Source organism: Oryzias latipes, chromosome 24 (genome assembly GCF_002234675.1).
Source record: "Oryzias latipes chromosome 24, ASM223467v1".
Taxonomy (NCBI): Eukaryota; Metazoa; Chordata; class Actinopteri; order Beloniformes; family Adrianichthyidae; genus Oryzias; species Oryzias latipes.
In genome coordinates this window covers 4,991,403-5,010,506 of record NC_019882.2, presented here as the reverse complement: position 1 = coordinate 5,010,506, position 19,104 = coordinate 4,991,403, and the positions used below count along the sequence as shown (strand labels likewise).

Below are 19,104 nucleotides of genomic sequence, written 5' to 3'. Positions count from 1 at the left end.
GCAATTACTGCAGAATTAGTATGTTAGTAATGTGCAGAACTGAAACAAAATAGGATTTGATAATATGCTTTAAAGATTCAGTTAAAATGTGTTGTAAAAAGTAGTTGCACTTCTCAGTCTGAGAGAAAAAGTGCTGGTTTTGTAAAACCTGCTACAAACCAAAGCTGAGAACTTCCATTATAAGCTGATACCTTGCTAAGAGCAGATGGGTGGTGCGAGGTAATACAATTGTTATTTTTATAAATTATGAAGTTTCCTTCCTACTGCCAGCATTGTTCTGAAAATGCCACGCAGCATTGAAGTGATTGATTCTCATCACATTACCGCTGTAGAGCTTGAGCTGATGGTTCACGCAATGATCCATTCTGCCTTGACTCACTGGAAGCACAATTAAATTTTGAATGTTATTCAAAGGCAGGAAGTTTAGGGTTTTCGTGAGCTAATCTAGCTACTTTCATTAGACCATAGGGAATTGCAACAGCACCAGTGCAGTTTCTCCCCTAAACCCTGTTTCCAGATGCCAAGATGGCTGATTATCACTTCAAAATGTGACGTGTGCTTGGCTTTTGTTTTGTGAGCAAGATGTTGCATGTGATCGATAGTTTATTCTGGCACTTCTGCAAATGTGCACAGGTCAGTGGTTGTATGTACAATTCCATACTGTGTTTATTTTGATTTATATGCTGTCTGGAGTGAAAGCCTGATACAACACTGCCTCAAAGCACACTGTGCCCTGCAGAAAATGACATAGCCTTTTCAGAAGTCAGATACACAAGGTAGTTGTATTTATTTCAGGCCCACATGGTGTTGTCACCTTCCATTCGTCACCACTGCTCATTGTTGCTTTGCTTTTGAAAACAAGAATTATAAAAAACAAAAGGTGACACTGGAGAATTCATCTTACTCCTGGTGTTCATTGATACTCTCTTCATGTTTTTCTGTTTTGGAGATGAAGGCCTGTTAGCTGACACTGCTACCATCAGACTGCAGTTTCAGAACATTAAGGTGTTTGTTGCACTGAATAAGCTTTGAGCCAAGGAACCTTCTTTACTTTTGCTTTACAGTGTCACAAACGGTGTATTTCACGTTGTTACAGATTGTTAAAACAAAATTTCCATATGAGACAATGAAAGCCATCCATCTATCTGCTCGTCAGCATGCCTTTCTTTCTCATTAATATCCCAAACACCTCAGTGAATGCTTGAGCATCATGTAGTGTAATTATCAGGTTGACCAAAATACTCAATGAATAATTCTAACTTGGACATTTGCTCCTTTTTGCTAAATATCTTTGCTTCTTTCGCTAAATACTTCTGGTATGTGTGTGCTGTAAAATCCTCTCTTTACACGTTGCTCTTAAACTTGGGTTAATACTCATCTCATTATCTATTTTTGAATGATTTATAGATGCTATGTTGTCCTCTAAGGATAATGTTGCAAGTCGAACCTCACAGACCATCTCCCACTGACATATCTGGTGTTGCCTGGCAACCACTCAGCATTTTTGTTAAGGATACCCTTATAGCCATGTAAAAAATAAAAAAAAAGATAAAGAAAAAGTGGTAAAGGCTAAGTTCCATGAACTCCTGGTGTGGGTGTTTGAGAGTACTGGGTGCATTATTTTTCTTACCACACAATGCTGAACACCACAGACCTGTTCTTCAGCAAACATCTCTGCCTTATCTGTTCCGAGAAGTGCTTGTTTTTATCTGTGGCTGCAGGGACAAGCTCTAGTGTGCTGAGTTTAAACACAGCTGTATTAGTCACAGATAAACTGTGAAAGATCAATAAACTATAATGCCATGGAGGTCAAGTGAAGGTCGCATGTATCCTTGTATGGACTGAATAGATGCTGTGCAGCTGCTTTTATTATTCTATATAACAGCACATAGAAAAAATGTACTTTTCTCCTAACAAGAGAAAACAGGAGAGTGTCTACCTTTAACTTTTTTAGCTTTTTAAGTCTTATTTAATCAACTGTAATATACTTAGTTTGGAAATCCATTCATGGTTGTTGCACTTCTAAAGTGTTTTTCATTTAATTTGAGTTGGAGTAATCGTGTATTTGAATGCCGATCAACCATGCATCTTCTATGCCTTGTATGTTCAGTCAGTATTAGGGCGGTGTGGTGAAGCATCTGCCATTGATCGCTTGACGGAGCCTTTCAGATGGTTGAGGTCACGATGACTTCATTATTTGTCATAAAAGAAGAAGTCGCAATCTCAGCCAAATGAAACGATAAAAGATTCCAAATGGCTACGTGTAAAGGTAGCACTGCAAAACTTTCATTAGCAGCTCTTCTTTTGAGGACGTTGAATGCAATTGAATTTATCAGATATTGATCATATAGCAGCCATCTCTGGGGACAAGGTGTTCTTTTTACCCTAAAAAGGTCAAAAATAGTTTCATAACTCAAATAAATAAAAAAAAAGACAATTTATTCTGTAGAGTTGGAGTATTTACTACATGACGAGTCACTGCTGTCATTTTGAGCAAACACTGACCCAGAAACCCTTGGAATCCACTCAATAAATTAATATATTGAAATACAAATGAATGTCTATTTTTTCTTGCCTATGAAGCCTGTCCAATTATTTATGTAATGGGATAAAATGGAATAATCGACTGTTGAATAAAGACACAGAAATCACTAAAAATTCACCTAAAAGAATAGAAGTTGCCTGGAGATGTTGCTCGAGTGGCAGCGTCATTGAAAATAAATTAAAGGTTAAAAAACATTAATGTGAGAAAGGTTTTTATGTGTGGTTTATTCTCATGGTGTTCTTAACAAACTGAGTCACTTTACTTGAGGATAAGTCAATGCAAAACAGATGACCTTTTACCCTTAAACCTACTCAAATGAATTCCCACATACAAAATCTATGATTCTCCTTTCAGATACTCATAATATCAATGATGCATGTGGTTAGCGGCTGTTTATTTCTGTGTCTACGCTAGTTTTAACCTGCAACAGTCATGTAATAAACCATTAAGCAGTATGTGAAGTTTGAGGTGACCAACATGTGTGAAAGAAGTAGCCGCAGGTCTTTCGATCATTTACAAGGGCTTAAAAACAAATTTTAGGCTTAGTGAAATCAGAAAATGCCATAAAGCCATTTAGTGATGGAGAAGTGTTTGGTATTAGAAGAGATTACATGGGCAAGCGGTGCAAATGAAAAGGGGGGGGGGGGGACACCAGTAGAACAAATTAAATAAAAACTGATGAAAAAAACAGTAGATCAAGCACTGAGAGAATACTTACAGTAACTTTATCCGATTCTGAATGATGTTTTATTCGGCAAGACTGCTGGATTCTTTACACTACATCTGACTATTACTCACTCATGTAAAGATTCTTGTTCCGGCCACTTGTTTTTCCTACATTTGCTACCTTCTAAAAGGGGCTGCTCCAGCTGCAGACACAATACATTACTGCTAAATTAAAAGCACCTGGCCAGAAAAGTTCAAATGAAAACATCTTTGGAAGGTTTCTTTGTGTAGGATAAAATGCCAGTGAGGAGACAAAAAAATAGCCCACAATTTCAGAGAGAGAGGAAAACAAGCTGCATTTAACAGGAGAATCAGGAGCTCCACTGGAAATATGGAGTAAATGACAGGTTGTTCCTACATGCATACCAAGCCGACTCTGCATATTATGCAGTAAAAGCCTTGATTATGTTATTAGAACACTGCTAAAAAAAGTAGAATACATAATGGTTTCAAGTTTATTATTTATTCTTATATTTATAAAAAAGACCAGGTTTTATTGAGATAATTTAATTTTATTTTGTTGTATTAACATTATTATTATCTTCATATACATTATTTTAATTATTATTATTTCTCTTGTTTTTAACAATTTTAACACATATTGAAACACTTTTTATGTAGTTTTATATATTATTATTTTTAGTAGTAAGTTTTATTTTGGTATGAATGTTGCACTGACCATCCATCCATCCATCCATTAGGGGTGTAAGAATACACCTAGTTGAACCGAACTGTTTGGTAGGGGAGTTTCGGTTCAGTTCACCTTTGTACCGTTTCGGTACGTTTTTTCTTTTTTTCCCTGCACGTGCATTGTAACTACCCAGCTGCTTGGTCACTCGTACCGGGGAAACGACAGCCGAGCTGCTACTTAATTAGCTGCGTTGACCGTCTTTGCCCCATACTCCAGTCCACACACACTCAAACAGTCTCAGAGAGAGAAAGTAGACAGAGAAATAGATTGCCCCATCACCTTTCCGGCATTAAAACCCATTTATTATGAACACACAGGAACAGCGTAACAACATGAACCTCACTTCACTTCATAGCTCTCTCAGGGATGGTGAAGGATTCAAGACACAAGATTTCACAATTCCCATAAATCTTAGTGGCTATAGGCGGGGCTAACCCCCAGGTCGCCACAGTATTAACTTTGTGCTGAGGCGAAAGTAATGTTAGCCGTAACATTCCTCCGAGACGTTATTAGGTGATGGACAGTAAGCATGTCAACATTTTGGCTAATGTCAGCATCCATGAAGGGAAAAGACAATTGGATAAGTCAAATGCTGTGTGTCTACATTGTTACACAAAGATAGCGTATGCCACAGTAACACATCTAATTTGTTAACGAACTTAAATCTGCATCACCGGACTGTAACAATCGAGGCTACAAGAAAAAAAATGTGCAAGTTAAAAAAAAGATAAAGTAATAAAAACATTATCTCCCAAGGGAGAAATTCAGGTGTCCGGCAGCAAAACACACACAAAGACACAATAAATAACACTAAAATAATAGTTAATAAAATAGCAGTTCATATCAGGCAGATTTGTTAAACAGCAGTACTGAACCGAAATGTACCGAACCGAGCCCTATGCAATTCTGAATTAAACCGAATTGAGATTATAGTGTATCGTTACACCCCTACTATCTATCTATCTATCTATCTATCTATCTATCTATCTATCTATCTATCTATCTATCTATCTATCTATCTATCTATCTATCTATCTATCTATCTATCTATCTATCTATCTATCTATCTATCTATCTATCTATCTATCTATCTATCTATCTATCTATCTATCTGTCAATAGTCATCATAATTACCGGTACATTGTGTGGAGATGAATTCTGCTGGTACTAATATTTACTTTGTTGTAAGTCAAATAACCAAAATTTATTTTACCTGAAAGTGCGAATCTTGGATCTATTGCAAGTAAACTTAGGCGCAATTACTAATAGTGTGAATGCAGAAAAACTATCCAGTAGCCTTAAAGTGAATTTACGAAAGCAAAATATGTAGGCATGTAAAGCAAGAAAAAAGCCCACAGTGAAAAGCATAAATAAAAATTGGAAAAAGGCTTTATTTTTCTTGTCTGTGTTTGTTGCTGGCAACACCCCTCCAAATAAGCAGCTGTTCTGTATGCAACACATCTTTAACCTTTTTGGTCTGCTCCCATTAACACTCAACACGGCAGTGTGAATAAACCTAAGTAGTGAACCTTTTTAGTATATCTGCCTGGGTCCACTGGACTGTCTCTGAATGAATCCATCCTTGAAGGTCTAACCTCTGTTGTATGGTTTTGCCAAAAAAGATTTAGTAATATTTAAGGTGTACAGGCTTATAACAGATCTTCTGAAATGTTAACTAAATGCCAACAAATAAGACTTTGGCCAATTTTTATTTAAAAAATATAATCAAACATACAAAGTAGAGATAATCTTTTTACAGCTTTTTATATTGGACTATTTTAAGTATACTTTATCCTGTCAGCCCTATTTTGCAACAACTAGATCATTTTCAGCAAACTGAAAAATACACGAATGTTATGCAACTTGTCTGAAAGCACTTTAAGAAACCTGTATAAACACTTCCACTAGTCTTTTTTGTTAGCAAAATTAAACTCTTTATAATGAAGAATGGGTGCCAGGAGAAAGCATTAGAACCTAAAAAAAGAACTGATTTATAATCAGGGCACTTATTAGACATGCCAAATCCCTGTTGCCACGCCCTGTTTGTTCTGAGATTTTTGTGCTTCGCTCCCTGAGCCCTGATTAGTGACCGTGATGCACATCTTTGCATGTATTTACATATTAATGTAGGAAAAACCATGTTCTCCAACAACATCATTTAGAGAGTTGTAAGGAGTTCATATTATCAGCATCCGTGTGTAATTTGACACTGATTATCTTGAATGTATAAAGAATTACGTGCTAACTTATTCTCTAACCAATAATCAGATATGCGTAAATGCTTTTAATTTAAAATTGTCACACTGATCAAGTGCCACGAGATTTACAAGAGCACAGCAAATGATGTCAAGTAACCCAAATGAGTGTTAGAGTGTGAAATTTCAGGCATGTCAAATGTGTGTAAAAGAAAGAAAAAAAAGGAATCCCCTTTAGTGTGTGCTCCTCAGGGATCTGCTGTTGCAGATTCCACTGCGGCAAAATGTTCTTAAAATATTGTTGCATAATACTGAAAGCATCTAACGGGCTTCAATGTTGAACTGACCAACAATAAAACTGTTTTATTTTTTGTAAAACATCTTTCATAGGCACAGTTGGTCAGTTGGAGAGGTAGGACACCCTTTAGACATTTAAAAACTATGTAAAGGACCATAAACACACAGTATATCAAGAAGCAGATGGGGAAACAATGTAGTGTTTTTAAAACTGGCGTTGCACGAGTCCTCATTTTGGTCCCAATTAGTACTAGTTTAGCAGAATTCTTGATGAAAAATCTTTTGGAGGTCCAGACAGCATAGAGTTAACAATAGTCAATTCTGCTAAAGATAAAAGCATGAATTATCCAGAGTCTCCATGTTTGCAAGAGAGAGAATTGGATGGGTTCTTAGAGTCAGAAATGACAGCCAAATTTCTTACATTTTCCAAGTGGCTTAAAGATAGTTCTTGGTATTTTAAAAGCTGTATACCTTTCTTGGATTTAGGACTGACAACAAAAATCTCAGTCTTGTCCTGGATGAGTGAAAAAAATTTGCCATTTGTAATCTCACATCTAAAAGAGTTATCAAAAGGCCTTGCGTCATCAGGAGACATGGAAATGTGTGCTGTTAGCATAGATGTGGAAATTGACCTGATGTCTCCTGATCACTTTCCCAGCAGAATCATGGAAAAGTAGCCTTTGAAATAGTAAAAAGAAGGAGGCCTATTAAAGAGACCTGAAGCACCCTACTGGTAATTTAATAGACACCATAAAAAGTCAAGTTTCCAAACTTACCTTAGAATTTTAAAACTTGAATAGGAAGGATTTTGTTTGATTTCCTAAGTTCTCCACGAAAGAGAAGATTGTTAAAACAGTTTTTAGAGGCACAATTGAGTCAAGGCTTGCTCTTCATTAAAATGTTTTCAAGATTGAGTCACAGAGTGCTAGTGAGCTAAGTGGGTGACATTAATGTGACATTGTGATCAATTTGTTGACTTCAGGTTTCAAGTTTAGTTTCCTAAATTCTCACAGAGATTTGTAGTTTTATAAAATCAGTGATTTTAAAACACATAAAAGTCATCAATTAGAGCCAGGTCAATGACAGGTAACACATTTGTTAACAGGTCATGACTCATGACAAGTTCAAGAGTGCGTTTTTGGGTGGCTGAATGATACTTTGATTAAAAGCTATGCATGAATAGGAGCAAGCCTTACTGCTACAGATTATAATACAGAATAAGAAAATAAAATATAAAATTATGGTAAAAGACGTAGAACAAAAATATAAAAATGCAATATAGATTTAGGGCCACAAATAGAACTGTAGTTGCGCTTGTATATTTTCTTTTAAAAATATTTAATGTTATGATCTAAAATCATATAATGATTAATAATTATTTTATTGGACAGGGTTCCAATAGAGCTGTGTCAAAGAAAGATGTTGTGTTTATGGATGAAGGAACTGTTGCTGGAGTTATTGACTGCATTAAGCAAGCAATGATTTTGATACCGTGGTGTTTTCATATGGGCAGCTTGTTTCCTTGTCATAATGGCCTGAATGGGGTGAGCTGAAGAGGAAATGTTGAGGTTAATAGTTGTGGAAAGGGGAACAGCAGGGGAGGTAATGATGGAAACAGATGATTGGTGGGGTGTGGGAGGAAATGTATGGGAGACCGATCTGCACACCTACATCAAGGATTGATGATAATTCCCATCTGGCTGCAACTTACCCTTTTGAATCAATGGGAATTAGCAACGGCTTAATTTAGTAATGCCCAAATGTTCATTTTAGTCAAATCATGTGTTAACATAAAAAAAAAAAATATCGGGGGTGTTATAGTTTGCTCATGACACCAAATACTACTTCTATTTTGGTGCTTGACTTGAAAGACCTTTGTACCTGTGACAAATGTGACTAGTTTATATTCTGCTGATGAGAATTTTAATAAGCTGGTTGCAATGCTTCTGAGCTCCACTCTTCAAAAGTCACGAGCTAAAATTAAGATGCCATCTGGTTGTTTTTTCACGTGACTGGTGACAAACTCAAAAAGGTCCTGGTGTACTGTTCTCATACTCCCTAATATTTATAAATGACAGAAAAATCAACTCTGATTTAAAAAAAATGTTGTATTTTATTTGTGCTCCAATATAAAAAGAGTGTGACTAGAAATTTAGACTAAAAGACCCAGTTGATCTTTTTCTTTATAGATTCAAATATCATTCAAGCTGAAACTGCATTTAAAAATAATAAATATTCTCTTGTCTGAGTCCTTCTTAAAATTAAAAGGGAATAAAAGTAATTTACCAGAGTTGATAAAGAGATATTCAAATCATGACATCCATTTCATTATTTGCTGTGACTGAAATCTGCAAGGTAAAGTTCACCATGAAGTAAATCCACTTTTCCAGTATCTCCAGGCACGGTTTTTGATAGCTGTTTAATGCAGGGTCTTTAATGAGGAATCATTTAGAGATTTTAATGATTGTTTGCTCCTTCAGGTGGAATGGACAAGGATGAGAACTAAACTGACGGTCATGCAGGTACATTTTGAAGCTCAATCATAGCCTAGAGGGGGTCTGATGTAATTTGGTACGAGCCTCTTGACAATGGAAGATTAATACATAAGTGGAACTTATCAGTTACATAACCAAACAGATGTGAGCAGGGTTTTGAAATTGTAGCTTATCAATCTGTACATGAAGTATAATTTATCCTAAACAGAGTTTCTAAAAAAAAAACCAAGACATTGTTTGGTTTGAACTTTTCACTGCAGTTGAGATAGTTGAATATGTTGATTCTTATGTGTGATTTGATTTGTTGATTGTATATGATTGAATTTTTGTGTTTACTCTTAACATGGGATAAAACATGGGAAGGAATGTAAAAAAAAAAAGCGTTGTTTTGGAGTGTGATATGAACATTGTAGACGTTTTTTGTTGTGATTCCCAAATATTGACATCTATATTCTCACTAATTGTTCAATTGAGTAAATATAACTGTTCAACTTGTGGCGTAGCTTAATAAATGAAATAAAAAAACTGAGATTCTTGGTAAACTACATTACCGGTACATCCCTTTTTAATTCCACAAAGCCACAATTTTACAGCACATCAGTGCACACTTACACACAGCAAGATGGCACCACAAGCCACATTCTGTTGAGTCACACATACCACTTGTTTTGCCTCTATTACTATCTCATTGCACTGTGTAACAGATGTGAAAATAAAGTCAAACTGTTCCATAATGGTGCAACTCATACTGCCCGGCTGTGTTAATGGGAGTTATAGTACTATCATAAAAACGGAATAAAAGCTGTTTTATATTTTTGAAGATTTTAGTTTGTGATTTATTTTATTCAGCCTTGAGTAGAATGAGGAAAAAGGCCAAATCTAGGGAAAATGTATAAATCAAACTACAAATTAATAATCAAGCCAAAATTTATGTCACAACAACTAAAAGAAGAAATTATTATCATTTCTCTTGAATTCAGCAAAGACTGAGTGAATGATTAATTTGTATAATCACAAGGAGATTTGCTTACTAGTTCAGGTGATGTGAGTCTCTTTTTGTTTCCAGTTCATTCACTCTACATGTGGTTACCATGACAAAAGCCCTCAAGTACCACGCTAACTGCTCGACAACCTAGTGGCTGGGAAAAATAGTCTTCCTCTCCTGTCTTTTTTCCCGTTCGGCTACAGTCAGTGCAGGACAGATGGTGCAGAGCATGACAAAGAGGCTAAATTAAGTGTGTAGCACCTCTGACTGAATTCCTACTCACAGAAGTTTTTTTTTAAGAGCATGTTGGCAGTACCTTTTTCAATTTGCATTGTCTGCCTTTTTGGTCAAGAGACTTGGCTTTTACAACTAAAACACCTTACCTTGTAGGTTTGTGTTTTTTAAAATTCTACATAGTATCTTAATTGTCTTTGTATATATATATATATATATAAAAATACATTTCTATATGATTTAGAATTAATTTTACTGCCAAAAATACTCATAATGGTTATACTTTCAGGCTCAAAACTATATTTTCTTTTCTTTAGGTTAATCAGCTCAATAACATTTTATATCTTGATATTTTGAACCCTTGTGTAAGGACATGGAGAAGTGACTGAGCTAGTGTCCAGGGTGCATCACCACATCCGCCACATCTGCCATGTCTGCTGCTGAAAAGAGAGCAGCAGTAGTAGGAGGGAGTGGGTGGATATCAAAAGGTGGAATGCAGAATCTGCTGCCAAGCTAAATACAGTGGAGTAGGATTTTGTTTTAGTTGCACAGTCCAAAACTCTTCACTTATGTAATTCTCACCATTGTCTCTATTTCCACATACAGAGATAATGTCATTAGAGAACTTTTCTCAACACTAAGAAGCTATACATGTATATATACAGCATATACACATATAAGTCTGTTTCATTCCAGTACAATAGATTCTGGGATTGGTAACTTGAATTTTTATTCCACTGATCACTGTTAAAACCTTCACTCAATAATTATTTTCAGTTGAAGTTTGTAAAAAAAATGTAAAAGTTTTACAATTTTGAGCTATTTTTAGTAAAGCATTCCTAGTGGTCTTTTTATCATGATTATGCTATTATTAGGCAAAAAAAAACTATTGTTTTCTAGAACATAGTTCAAGCATAGCGCCAGTATTTCATTAGAATTTCACATCTTAGATGTGGGTGAAACCATTGGCAAGCCCGAGCCTTTTGCACAAATGAACAAAAATAATTGCCTTTTATAAATGAGTCAGAGAACACACCTATTGGCAGAGAGTAGAAGGCAAACTAATACATGAAATATATTGTAAAAGATCCATTGAAAATGATGGGAAGGAAAAAAAAACCCAAGTCTATAAAAAATATAAACGGCTACATTGAATAAAAGGTATTTGGTCTAGAAATGATAAATTTCTATGTTCTCGCCAATTTGTTTCATGTCTCAATAATAAAAGTATTCTTACTCTAACATTGAATCATTCATAATTTATTTTCACTTTATTTTTTGTCTAAAACACTGAGCACACATGCAGTTTAGCCTTCTGGCCTTTTAAATGTCAGTATCAAAAACTATTTAAGTTCAAATCTCAGCATGACTTCAAGACAAGTGTTACTGATTTTATTGACTGAGGCTTTTCTATTCTGCTAAATATCTGTGGCAGACATCAAATCTGATGAAAAGAATAAGAGTTAAGAAATAAAAAGAGCCATTAACTTTTTTCCCCCGTTCTTAATACCACAATGGTATTTTCTGGATATGTCCTGATGGTGTTCCTGCTGATTTTAATGCCTTAGGGCAGAGCAAATTTTTGATGAATTAAGTTGACACACTCCTTTTTTAATGATGTAGACTTAGCTGATGAAGGCTGGGGTTGTTTTTTTCAGGGTTAGTAGTACTGTCTCAACAGTTTGTCTGCCTGTTGCTCAGTTTTTCCCTGTGGCATTGGCATGCTGTGCATTGGCGTGGAGGAGGAAGGCTGCATTTATTCTGTTATGAAACCATCTTGGGAAAAGTTCTGGCCAGGCGCTGACTACAGCAAGAAGTTGGAGCTTTATTTCAAGCAGCCAGCTGTCTTATGCATTTCCACAAATCTGTGCAAAAAAGGGAGGCTTTCCCCTAAACATCTTTTTCATCTGTAGCAATCTCTTTCCTCTAAGTATTTCTCATCAGTGTCAAGTGGTAAAATATGTTTTATAACCTACATCAAGTAAAGCAGGAACTAATTAGGGAAATTGATTGTTGATTATGCTCTATGATACACGTTGTCTAAGCTGTGAAACAGGAAAGACCTCATTAACTATTCATGAACTTGAGGAGGAAAATCTGTGGCAGCCTAGAATTTTAACTAACATCTTAATCCTATAGAAAAATATATTTTATGTTAATACGAAAACTTGTCCTCTGCAAACAGAAAGATAATCTCAGATAGCTTGAATCACAATCACCCTATTCTTGTTTGTAAGTTTCCCACCTTAAAAGCAACTATCAGCAAGTTCTAGCGTTTGCCTTTTTCCATTTGTTATAGAGCGGGAATAACGTGGTGAATAGAAACTGCATTAAAATATTGCCAGACAGAGTAGGATTTCTGTCTAGCATACTTTTTATGAACTCCCCACTGACGGAAACTGCTGAATTGTGTGGGACAGGACATCATTTCGAGTTACCACCTGAAACACTGAACTTTCCTTTAGGCGGATGAGCTGAAGGTGCCTCTAAGCTAAACCAGGTCATTTCAGGAAGAGTAGGAGGTGCTGTCCAAGACAGAGCTGAGTAGGACATACTCTTTCTTGATTTTCCCTGCAGGCTATACACACTGTGCATGATAGCAAAGCTTGGTTAATTTTTTTTTTGCTGTTTGTTTAGCCTGCCAGCAACTTTTGCATTAGTACCACCTTCCTTTCATGTATACCTCTGCCACTATACGTAGAGAACAAGATGATGCAAATTTTAGATGACTTAAGTCACTTCATTCTAAAGTAATACACATTTTTTTTCTGATAACCAACTTTAAGAATACCTGCTATGATGCAATATCCTAGAGACTGGTTTAGACTATTTTATCTGCTGTTAGGAATTGTTTCCTCTAGGCTAATAAAGTAGATCCAAGTATAAGAAACACTTTCAGCATTTTTGCAGCTCAAAGTGGCTTTTTATAAATAGGCAATTTTCCTATTAAATATTATAATACTGAACTGTTTGACTGAAACTGCATAACCTATTTAGTGTTGTGCTCAACATTACACTTACCTGGCCTTAATACTAAGGTCTTTTTTTTATCAATGAATAACAATATGATCTATGTTAACATGCAAGTTTGTGTTAAAGCATGACATATTTTTTGTGTCATTTCTATGGCCAAGGGTTATTTCAGTAAAATGTACATACATATCAGGTTAGTTAGCTTTGTGATTGGTCTTAAGGCTATGATACACAGCCACTACGTACATTCTGCACCTATAAAATTGTGGTATTTCTTTATACATGTGTGATATACGTAATTCATAGTAATTCATAAGTAGTTCTAAAAATGATCTTGATGATGATCGTCATTAATCGATGTGCGCAGATGTTTGTTGAGAGTTTCGGCGGACGAGTCTTTACGTGAATTCGGTTTTGAACTGGTCACAATTTATGGTCAGTTGAGAATCACGCAGTTAGTTTACAAGCAATTATTACGCAAATGTTGCGTAATTGTGCAGGATTTTTGCGAGATACATACGCAAATTTGTGGCTTTCCAAGACCGTTCCACATATGTCTCTGTATGTTTAATGGACCCTTCTAGCATGTACCACCGATGTATAATTTTTATATTCCATATACAGCACACGTTAAATGACATCATTGACGCACAAATCGTTAGTGAATTGCATATAAACAGCGCAATACTCATGCATGTTATATGTTGATTTCATGTGTTCTTTGCGTAATTCATTCAGACTTCTTCTGGGGGTTTAACATGGTTCATTCGTGATACATCTGTTAAAATTTCACTTAAAGACCACAACTTTTCTCACTGTTTCCACTTAAATTCATGCATGACCAATTTTCATCTGTGCAATATGCACAAAATGTATAAAGTGGCTTGTGACATTGCGTTCAAGACCATATGCAACATCATAGTTGTCAAATATCACAACAGTAGCATGCTCCATGTCAGAGTTTCTGTTTTCAGAAAATGATCCCCATACTTGAATCTACAAGCAATATAAGACATTTAAATAAAAACATGATTGTAAAGAATTGACTATTTTGACTATTTTGATTTTAGTACCAGAAAAAAGCAAAATGACAATGTTGTGTTAATGTCTGATCAGTGGCTCAACTACACTTTGGCTGTTTTCCATGTTTCCAAAAACATATTTGTGTGTGTTGACAAAACCACTTTGTAGACTACAGTATGTTGTGTATTGCAGATCATCATTTGTCAAATGCAGACGAATAAACACTGGGACAGTGTTCCTTCATTTGCTCATATTATTTTTCCTTTGACATGTTTTGTTGCCGTAGCAACCTTCTAAGTGGTGGAGTAAATTTTTGAAAGACGAGAGACACTTCAATGTGACATAATTGCACAGGAGGGTCCTAAAAATTTGGTAACTAAAATACACAATTCCATGTATTTTAATGCATGAAATTTTGATTTTTAAGTCAGTCTGGGTACATTTCTCTTTGCTGATGCTTCAAATCCTACTTTACGTGAATTCACATGAAAACATGCTTCTTTAAGATAGAGATAAGTACATCTTTTGAGTCAAGGATGAGAAGCTCTTGTTCTACAACGTGAGACAGAACAACCCCACGCAACCTTGAAAAATCCTGTTCCGGGTTTTCAGCCACAGTTGCCATGGCAACAGAACATTTTATTTCTGGCCGCTTTGAAATGGTTTGTAAGATCAGAGATCCAAAATGTTATGTAAGACAATGTGCATCGCTCCAGACTGGGGTAACCTGCTGCAGAAAATTTGGGAAATTAATTGTGTGTGCATGTGTTTACCCCCCCCCCCCCCCCCCCCCCCCCCAACCAAATCTCCACTTTAGAATGTGGGTCATAATTATAAAGCAGAAAATAAATGCCATCCAGGTGCATTTAATAACTAGTTGGATACATTTTGTTAGCACACCTAATCTGTTTTAAATGGTAAAATCATTATTTTGATAATAGAAAAAGGAATTGATAAAGCATTTACCCTAATTAAATGTTTTCTTGTTATTTTTATAAATGAAAATCTAGTTATTAATTTACAGTTTGCTCAACAAAATGTAAATGTAAATATTCCCATTGCTGAAAAACAGAAGGAGCACCTAAAGAAGTTGGGCTGCACCTCAGTCAGCCTTCTTGGTTGTACTGAAAACAATTCCTACAGAATCAAAAAAGTTCTATTCTATTCTACTCTATACATCATAAAGCAATTAACAAAATGTTCTTTATTTAATGCATTTTTAATTTTATTAATAATAATAATTATTATTATTTGGTTCACCATAGTACGTCCAGGTTCGTCCAAGTGTGAAGATTGAGTTATGGTTTTAAAAATTAATATAAAATGCCTTAATCTATTTTTCAAACCAAATTCATTGTCGTGTATGTTAACACTGGATGAATATGAGTTTAAAGTATCACTTGGAGTCTGTGCAGCATTTGTTCAATACAAATTTAATGAGATTTTAAACTATGTAATTATTTATTTTTACTTGCATGTACATGTATTTTATATGGATATAAGATGACCTGTATGAGGTATGCATAACTACTAAAGACAAAGAGTTTACTTAATAGTTGATTGTTTCCCAATCCTGGGTCTCAGGCCTAACTACATATTTTCAATGCCGCCCTACTCAAACACATCGGTATGGCGTTTCATCGCTGCCATAAAATGAAAGGGCGTAAAGACAACTGAGCGGGCATATTCAGGAACTGAGTGAGGAACCTTACAACACCGCAGGCGCAATTCTACCCGAACGACCCCGCATTTTTCAACTGCACGCCTGCAATACTAACTGAGCCGTGATCCCGCGCGGTCAGTTCCTCTTTGCGCCCTCACCAGGATTTACGCTCAGTGTTAAGGGGGCGTCATTGTCACTTAGGGGGGCGGTATTCAGGGGTGTGTTTGTAACTTGGGGGCAAGAACCTTTCTGGTTGATCTGATTGGCTAAAATTTGCATGTTTAATCTGGCGAGGCAGCGGGGCAGGACTTTCTTCTTGGGGCTTTAATAGAAAAGAAACGGTGGCTTTAACATGGATTAAAAGGATCAAAATGGTAACAATGCAGTGATTTTCACATGAGAAAAACTTACAGTACAAAAAAACCCGCTTCACTTTCTTACCTTGGTTTTGGGTCGTTGGTTAAGGTTTTAATCAACGTTACATTCTAACGTTATGTTCTAAAGCCTCTAACACTAACAGGGGTGGTGAACAAGTTTGACTCAGAGCTGAAATTTTTAACTGTGATAGTCAAAGAGCCACACCACGCACTGCCCTGCCAGACACATACACACACACATGCAATTAAAGCCATGTTATTTCCCATAACACACTTCTTTACTTACAATACAACAGCACTGGATTGAACGGCGCCGTTTCAGTTTTGAGTGTTTTTTTCTGTATTTACGGTACCGGTAGGTTAAAACATACAGGTAAAACATGCATGCTGGTGTGTGTTTAAAAAAGGCATCGAACGCAAAACTGAGTTGGTTGTGATTTATTTTTATTTTTTTAGTCATCAATCAGCATTCCAAAAATCCATCAAAGTTCTCATCTTCTGCATCTGAAATGAACAGCTGGGCTACATTTCTATCAAACACGCCAGCTTCCCTATCGTCTTCGTCAGATTCCGTCTCGTTGCCGTGCGGCTCCAAAGAACAGTGCAAGCAGACGCGTCAGCCCAAGCTTTAGTCCTACAGTCCAAAAGTGTGGCGTAACTCGCCCGGCGCTGGCTACCAGTAAAAGGAGCGGAGGATGGACAGCTTTTCATTGTCATCTGCTGGAAGTTGCTGCGCTCAGCCTCGAGTCAATCTTCCAACACAGGCAACCTCCTTTTCGGCGGAAACTCAGCTGCTGCGTCTTCTTGTCATGTCGGAGTTGGTTTTCCAGCGTCCTCACTTGCGAACCATGGATTCATTATTTTAAATTCTCTGGCAGCTGAGGTTCGATAAAGCTAGAAAGATCTTCACAGATTCGGACTTCCGGCCTTAACTCTTCAGATAAACGTTCAAATGTGACAGCAAGTATCTCAATCATTTTGTATTAACACAGAGTGTAAACTACAAATGCATTTCTAAAGAAAAAAGATCGATTTTTTGCCCTTTAATCAGAATTGTTCGCTTCAAGCTGTGAATGCAGACATGCAGCGAGCCGGCTGCCAAGGGACTGCCAACAAAGTGAAAACTCTGTGAAACACCGTTTTGTAAAAATCAATAATCTCACAAAAAAAAATAAATGTCTATATTTATATGAACTGGTAATGAAGACTAGTGTGGCGGGGTCCCGCCAAGAAAAGATGCAGAGGAGCCAAGGTGAGGAGGACTGGTCTTTATTCAGGACACAAGTTGCTGCACGCAGGGCCATGCAGCACACAGCACACTCTGTCACTCCTCTTCTCTCTAACCTGTGATGCTCCTTTTAAATGAGGAGCCCCTCCCATGGGGCGTGGCTCTTAATTCTCACCCAGGTGGCACCACAGGTAATAATTTTAAACATAAAATACATAAATGCACAAACAATAAAACACGGTGTGGCCCCCCCTCGTCATCTGACGGTGCCACACCGTCACACCATCCCCCTCCTCTGAGGGATTGACGATGTGCGGCAATCCCCTCAGCAGTCCGCCGCCGTGCATTCCCCACGCCGATCCGCCAGAAACACGTCCTCGCGTCGCGTCGGTTGGTTGCATGGACTGCTGCTCCACGACGGCGACCCCTCCGATCTGCTCCTCGGTGCCGCTCCGGTCGGTCCCAGCCCCGGCAAAGGCCCTTCAAACGGCAACACGCCCCCGCTGGTCCCCTTCTGGATGGCACCTCCGCCGATCGGAGCCGCCGACAGCAGGTTACAGGCGAGATGATGCGCCTCTCCCGGAGCACTCCCCTGACGGCCCGGTAGACGTCGGTCCGCCCCTTGTCCCGCTCCGTGCAGGCCTCCAACGCCCGCATCCGCGGCAGTGGAACCAGGCGGTATGCCCGTCCCGCCTCCGGCCGTCTTCGCGCTCCGGCGGTCCGCCCCTGCTGTCCGCGTGGTCCGCCGCTCGCCATGGGCGCCGAGTTGGACGCCGTAGTGCTTTCCGGGCCCCTGGCCAGGCCTGAAGCACCGCCAAGGCCACCCGGATCCACCCCCTCTTCCTTAGAGGATGGACTGCTTGGAGGAGGCGCTGAGCTGCCGGGGAATCGTCGTCCCCCCCACGCCGCTGCGTCCTCACCTTTTTGTGGCCCCTCTGCGATCCCACTTCTGACACCATATGTGGCGGGGTCCCGCCGAGAAAAGATGCAGAGGAGCCAAGGTGAGGAGGACTGGTCTTTATTCAGGACACAAGTTGCTGCACGCAGGGCCATGCAGCACACAGCACACTCTGTCACTCCTCTTCTCTCTAACCTGTGATGCTCCTTTTAAATGAGGAGCCCCTCCCATGGGGCGTGGCTCTTAATCCTCACCCAGGTGGCACCACAGGTAATAATTTTAAACATAAAATACATAAATGCACAAACAATAAAACACGGTGTGGCCCCCCCCTCGTCATCTGACGGTGCCACACCGTCACAACTAGTCAGGATATTCGTGTTACAATAAATATTTTGTAGGAAAGTATATCTTTATTTTATCTTGTTGCATATACTTAAGTTTTTCAAATTTTAATAGATATGAATCATGGCTAAAGTTATCAGTGGTCATAAAGATACTGAAGCTGCTGTCACCAAACCTTCTGTACGGACTTATCATGACCTTATTGTCATACTAAAATAAAGAATATGTCAATTTTTCACTGTGTTTTTTTTTAGGAATTGTTCACATTTACACATGGATCAGATTTGGTCAAAAATCTTCAATAGCTCTGAAGATACTAGAATTCTTTTCACATAATCTTATCAATTTTTTAATATGAAAAATTCCTAAAAATAAACAAAGTGAATTTATGACATAATCTTTGCTGCAGTAGGACAATAAGGTCATGAT

At 37.7% G+C, this 19,104-nt stretch overlaps 1 protein-coding gene and 1 long non-coding RNA gene across 6 annotated transcripts in view; one reads left to right on the top strand and one right to left on the bottom strand.

Annotated features, from left to right (window-relative positions):
• Positions 1-19,104, top strand: part of LOC101172865 (disks large-associated protein 2) — a 77,580-nt gene that overhangs the window by 13,804 nt on the left and 44,672 nt on the right. The gene's annotated exons all lie outside the window — the stretch shown is intronic.
• LOC111947060 lies at positions 17,458-18,389 on the bottom strand. Its single transcript, XR_002872858.1, has 2 exons — positions 18,353-18,389; positions 17,458-17,536 (listed from the first exon to the last, which is right to left on the bottom strand). It is a non-coding gene; the product is annotated as an uncharacterized LOC111947060 (long non-coding RNA).